Source organism: Atheta coriaria, unplaced genomic scaffold, assembly GCF_025399875.1.
Source record: "Atheta coriaria isolate IRGN ID8LTWV9N9 unplaced genomic scaffold, Caltech_Dcor_3.1 hic_scaffold_4_pilon, whole genome shotgun sequence".
In the NCBI taxonomy this organism is placed as follows: domain Eukaryota; kingdom Metazoa; phylum Arthropoda; class Insecta; order Coleoptera; family Staphylinidae; genus Dalotia; species Dalotia coriaria.
This window is the reverse complement of record NW_027045446.1, coordinates 2,464,425-2,470,471: the sequence shown is the minus strand read 5'-3', so window position 1 is coordinate 2,470,471 and position 6,047 is coordinate 2,464,425. Positions and strand designations below refer to the sequence as shown.

The 6,047-nt window shown below is 31.3% G+C and overlaps 1 long non-coding RNA gene across 1 annotated transcript; it reads right to left on the bottom strand.

Annotated features, from left to right (window-relative positions):
- Positions 1-3,962: 3,962 nt before the first annotated feature.
- Positions 3,963-5,087, bottom strand: LOC135790260 (uncharacterized). The gene is made up of 2 exons (XR_010547719.1): positions 4,555-5,087; positions 3,963-4,500 (listed from the first exon to the last, which is right to left on the bottom strand). It is a non-coding gene; the product is annotated as an uncharacterized lncRNA (long non-coding RNA).
- Between the last annotated feature and the right edge of the window lie 960 nt (positions 5,088-6,047).

The window sequence follows — 6,047 nt, the reverse complement described above, 5'->3', positions numbered from 1 at the left end:
AAGAATTAATCAAATAAATTAATTAATAATTAAAACAAATTAATTATTATTTTAGATTTTTAAAATGGTTTATTCGGTTGTCATGTTATACATTAATAAATATAACAGTGTAAAAAACTATAAAAATTTAAACTAAAACGCTATCGGAGTGCAAAATAAATTAATATTAAAACGATGATAAAAAATGAATAAATAAATTATCAAAACACTACTTTGCTGCTCGTTGATTCTAATCTTCCCTAAATATATCAACAAAGACTCCAACATCATCATTTATTTCAAATCTACTGACTATCTTATTGTAATCCAAGTAGATTTTAATAAATATCAAGACAAGAAAACAATAAATAAATAAATAAAATAATTTCTGATGCCGATGGAAATTGTCTGATTATCTTGTCGACACTAACGATTACTCAGAATATAATTTATATACGAATAGTACTGTTCGAATTTTGTCTGCTAAGTTGACTTCTACACTTTGTTCTTAAATTATTTTAGAGATAATAAAATACAATGAGGCTAAACCGTGATCACTTTCTTGCGTGTAAAATTGCAGAAAGAATTTATTGGCCCAGCAATACCCTACTATACCAAAGCATCAATCTAATTTACAATTTTGCATTTTATGTCGTTACTGGTGGTAACATTGCCTATTTAATCAACTTATATCGTGAGCATAATATATTTATATTTTATTTAAACAAAATCTAGAAAAAATAAACTTTTTCAAGTGTCTGGAGCAAGTTTCAGTCAACTTGCATTAAATCTTTCATGGTTAACATCATTATCATTTGGACATTACGCAGCATATTCATTAAAACAAGCTTCAGAAACCGGACCAAACCTATGGCAATTCCTCGAAGACAATTCCTTATTTGCATATCCACCTAACAGACTAAGAAAACTAATTTATAATCACACATTTCTGGTGTATGTTATTCTTACATATCAAGCCTTACAATACATCGTAGGAATTTTCTTTTATGAATTCAGAAATTATGGATTAGTATATCCAGTTGTCCGTAAAATTAAATTTTAAAATTAATTTTTATTAAAATGAAATTTATTATTTCAGTATCTCTACGTTGATGTAAGCAAATCGCCTTACCGTCTGGTATACAATTTATTGTTTATTTGTGTGACAACGTACATTTCAGTGGGAATCTTGATAACATTTTGTTTTTTGCTTCTATTAAGAAGCATCGCACACGATTGTTTGAATGTATTTAAATCTATCTTGAGAGACATTCAGGAAACTCAAAATAAATCACAGAGGCAACAAATGTTGGTAAAAGCTTATAAAATACATCAATTTGCTATGCAGTGAGTATACAAATTTATAACAATTAATAGTATATGATGTATCAAGTGGCAAAACAGAAGTTTGTGTCACGAAATTGATTAAGAGCGAGTATTTAATCGATCGAGTGTTTAACATCGTTTAGCCACGTGATGCTTACACTATTTTTTCTACTTCCACTCTGTTTCCACGTTGAGGTTTTTGTGTTTGAATTTGTGTATGTTAAATCATTGAAATTGGGTTGCACACTACTGGGAAATGTAAGATTATAAATGCCGTGCCGTCCCAACACGATCAGCATCAGCGCATGCGAAGACGCATGCTCCACCCTGTGACTAAAACCCGAGACAAATGTACTTTAGTCACGGCCTTGGTCGTCCGTGTTTAAAGCACCGCTTTTCTTATCACAAAACCATGGAAAAACTGGTAGAAGTAGAAAAAATAAACAAAACATTGCAAAAACACGCATTTTAGTGCTTGGAATGGAGTTGCTAATATTTTCAAGTGGCCACTGATGGTGCAGTATCTTACATCTGCTATTATTATTGGATTGATCATTATATCAGAATTAATTGTATGTGTTTAATATAAAATTACATTTTTTTAAAATTATACTTATAATAAATGTTGTAGGAATTTAATTTTGTATCAATAGCTCATATGTTTATCTATATTATTGGAATCTGCTTGTTTGGATTTATGGGTGAAGAAATGAAAAGATTGGGTGAAGAATTTGAATATGCGACGTTCTATTCAATTCCTTGGGATGGCGACATAAAAACTGCGAAATTTCTCATATTTATGAATTTAAATTTGCGTAAAGTCTTTGAATTACCTTTAGGTAATTATGCTGTCTACAGTAATCCACTTGCACTTTTGGTAAGTATTAATTTTATTCATTAATAAATAATTAATATGGTTTAATAATAATTTTAGATTTTTAAAACGGTTTATTCCGTTGTAATGTTATACATTAACGAACTTAAAGGTATAAAAATGTGATTATATGAATGAATTAAAAATGTGCAAATTGATAAGAAATAAAAAATTAATTTTGAATGCATAGTGGAGTAGATTTTTATCAAACCTCCGTTTGCATACTGAATACTTAATAAAGTTTAGTTGCTAATTGATGTTTCTAATCTTTCCTTAATATATCAACAAAAAATCTCACATTATCATTTATTTCAAATCAACTGACTATCTTATTGTAATCCAAGTAGATTTTAATAAATATCAAAACAAGAAAACAATAAATAAATAAAATAATAATTTCTGATGCGATGGTAATTGCCTGATTATTTTGTCGACACTACCGATTACTCAGAATATAATTTATATACGAACTAGCGACCTGCCCCGGCTTCGCACGGAAGTAAAAAACCGCATGAAAATCCGTTGCGTAGTTTCAATGATTTAAGCATACAAAGAGACAGACAGAGAAAGCGACTTTCCTTCTCCAAACAAAAACATCAACCGGTCAACTTCAACCCACACGTGCACACATACACACGTCTATGCTTGGAGGGGGAAGCTACGAAGCATCGCACAAAGAGCAGACGGGAATAATCGAAAACTTTGTATTTACGACATCACATTAGAAACCTCAAAAATAACAGTACTTCTCCACTATTTAATGGATGTTATTATACATACAAACCTTCCTCTTGAATCACTCTATCTATTAAAAAAAACGGCATCAAAATCCGTTGCGTAGTTTCAAATATTTAAGCGAACAAAGGACCGGAAAAAAAAGCGACTTTACTTTATACTATGTAGTGATGATGGTGTTCGAATTTTATCTGCTAAGTTGACTTCTACACTTTGTTCTCAAATTATTATAGAGATAATAAAATACAATGTGGCTAAACCGAGATCAATTTCTCGCGTGTAGAATTGCAGAAAGAATTTATTGGCCCAGCAATACCCTACTATACCAAAGCATCAATCTAATTTACAATTTTGCATTTTATGTCGTTACTGGTGGAAACATTGCCTATTTTATCAACTTATATCTTGAGCATATTATATTTATATTCTTTTTTAACAAAATCTACTAAAACTAAATTGTTTTCAAGTGTCTGGAGCAAGTTTCAGTCAATTGGCATTAAATCTTTCATGGTTAACATCATTATCATTTGGACATTACGCAGCATATTCATTAAAACATGCATCAGAAACCGGACCAAACCTATGGCAATTTGTCGAAGACAATCCCTTATTTGCATATCCACCTAACAGACTAAGAAAAGTAATTCATAATCACACATTTTTGGTGTATGTTATTCTTACATATCAAGCCTTGCAATACATCGTAGGAATTCTCGTTTATGAATTCAGGAATTATGGATTAGTATATCCAGTGGTCCGTAAAATTAAATTTTAAAATATTTTTTTATTAAAATGGCATTTATTATTTCAGTATCTCTACGTTGATGTAAGCAAATCACCTTACCGTCTGGTATACCACTTATTGTTTATTTGTGTGGCAACGTACATTTCAGTGGGAGTCTTGATAACATTTTGTTTCTTGTTTCTATTAATGAATCTCGCATACGATTGTTTGACTGTATTCAAATCTATCTTGAGAGACATTCGGGAGACTCAAAATAAATCACAGAGGCAAGAAAAGTTGGTAAAAGCTTATAAAATACATCAATTTGCTATGCAGTGAGTATAAAAATTTATAAAGAATAATAGTGTATTAAGTATTAAGTGGCAAGCACCACCCCGTGACTAAAGCCCATGACTAAAGTACTTTACTCACAGTTTTGGCCATTTATGTTTAAAATAAAAAACTTTTTGTGATTCAAAACCATAAAAATATCTGACTTTTTAAAAGTAGCAGTAACAAATGAATAAAAAACATTATATAATAAAACATGTATTTTAGTGCTTGGAGTGATGTTGCGAATATTTTTAAATGGCCATTGATGGTGCAGTATTTGACATCTGCTATTATTATTGGATTGATTATTAATTCAGAATTAATTGTAATTGTTTAACATAAACTTGCTGTTTTTAAATTAACTTGTAATAAATGTTGTAGCAATTTAATTTTGTATCAATAGCTCATATGTTTATCTATATTATTGGAATCTGTTTGTTTGGATTTCTGGGTGAAGAAATGAAGAGATTGGGTGAAGAATTTGAATCTGCGACGTTCTATTCAATTCCTTGGGATGGCGACGTGAAAACTGCGAAATTTCTCATATTTATGAATTTAAATTTGCGAAAAGTGTTTGAATTACCTTTAGGTAATTATGCTGTCTACAGTAATCCACTTGCACTTCTGGTAAGTATTAATTTTATTAATTAATAAATAATAAATATGATTTACTGATAATCTTAGATTTTTAAAATGGTTTATTCTGTTGTTATGTTTTACATCAATGCACTTAAAGGTAAAAATGTACTTCACGTATAAATAAATAAATAACTGTTAATTGTCGCCATTTTTGACAAGGACAAAGCTCGCTTTCATATCACTCGCTGATTAGTTTCATTATTGATTGCGCGCAAAATCAGCGCATGTGCCATCGATCTCGCTGCGCCGCTATTCCCCGCCACACTCCGCGGCGGCAACCTTGCAGTGGCGGTGGCGGCACGCGGCACAGCTGACATTTTCCTTCCGTCGCGACGCCGCGCACCCTCGTCCGTCCTGCGCCGATTGCAATCGCGCCGACGTTGTCTCTGCTTTTTGTTATTGTTCACATCGGCATGTGAAAACTCGTCAGTGACACATGTGCGGAAATAGTTCGTTAAGGTGTGAAGCGTAATATCATCTAAATTCATATATATCAGTGAAAACAATATACTTTTTACAATACAGAACAAAGCCCTGAAATAACCCATAGATATCAACTATTATTATCAACGAAAAAATCATTCTAATCATTAGATTAGAAATTTTATTTACAATGTGATCATAAACAATTGATTCAAAGTGCATAGTTAATAGTTACACAGTGAACACGTATATAATAATCGAAATAAAAACAATGAGTGTTTAAATAATACATAACACATTTAAAATTTTAAAAAATCATTTGATATCATCGCAAACAACGAATTTATCATTTTATTACCACAAAGCATACCGCGAGAGAAAAGTTAACATCAGATAACATCAGATTAAAGATTTAAACTATTAGTAATGTAATATACTGACTAACAACACTATCAACGAGTAAAGAAGTAGTATTACTAGTAAACTTGCGACATTGAAGCATATACGAGTAGAAGAGAAGGGTTTGAAAGTGAGAGTGGAATCACCTCCATAGTCCAAGCATCACCGTCAAAGAGAAACACAGAAATACGAAACACGTCGAGACGCTTGTATAACTTCTACGACACGTGCCTGTGTGCTCAAAACCTTTAAACAATCGAAAACATCGGAGCGCAGAAAAAATTAAATTCTAAAATGCTGATAGTGAGTGTATGTGTTATTTAACAATGTGTAAAGTGATAAGGAATAAAAAATGACTTCGAGGGAGGTTACTTTGGAGGGTGGATCACCATGGGGGTTTCGGATGCATGGAGGAGTTGATGTTCATCAACCTTTAAGAATATCACGCGTAAGTAATGTTTGAGATGCGGTATAAGTGTCGAACATAGGATAATACATTGGTAAAATGTAAAAGTATAAGTATTTAATATTTAGCAAATGTTTGAGTTGCGGTATAAGTATCGAACATAGGATAATACATTGGTGAAATGTAAAATTATAAGTATTTGCAATTTA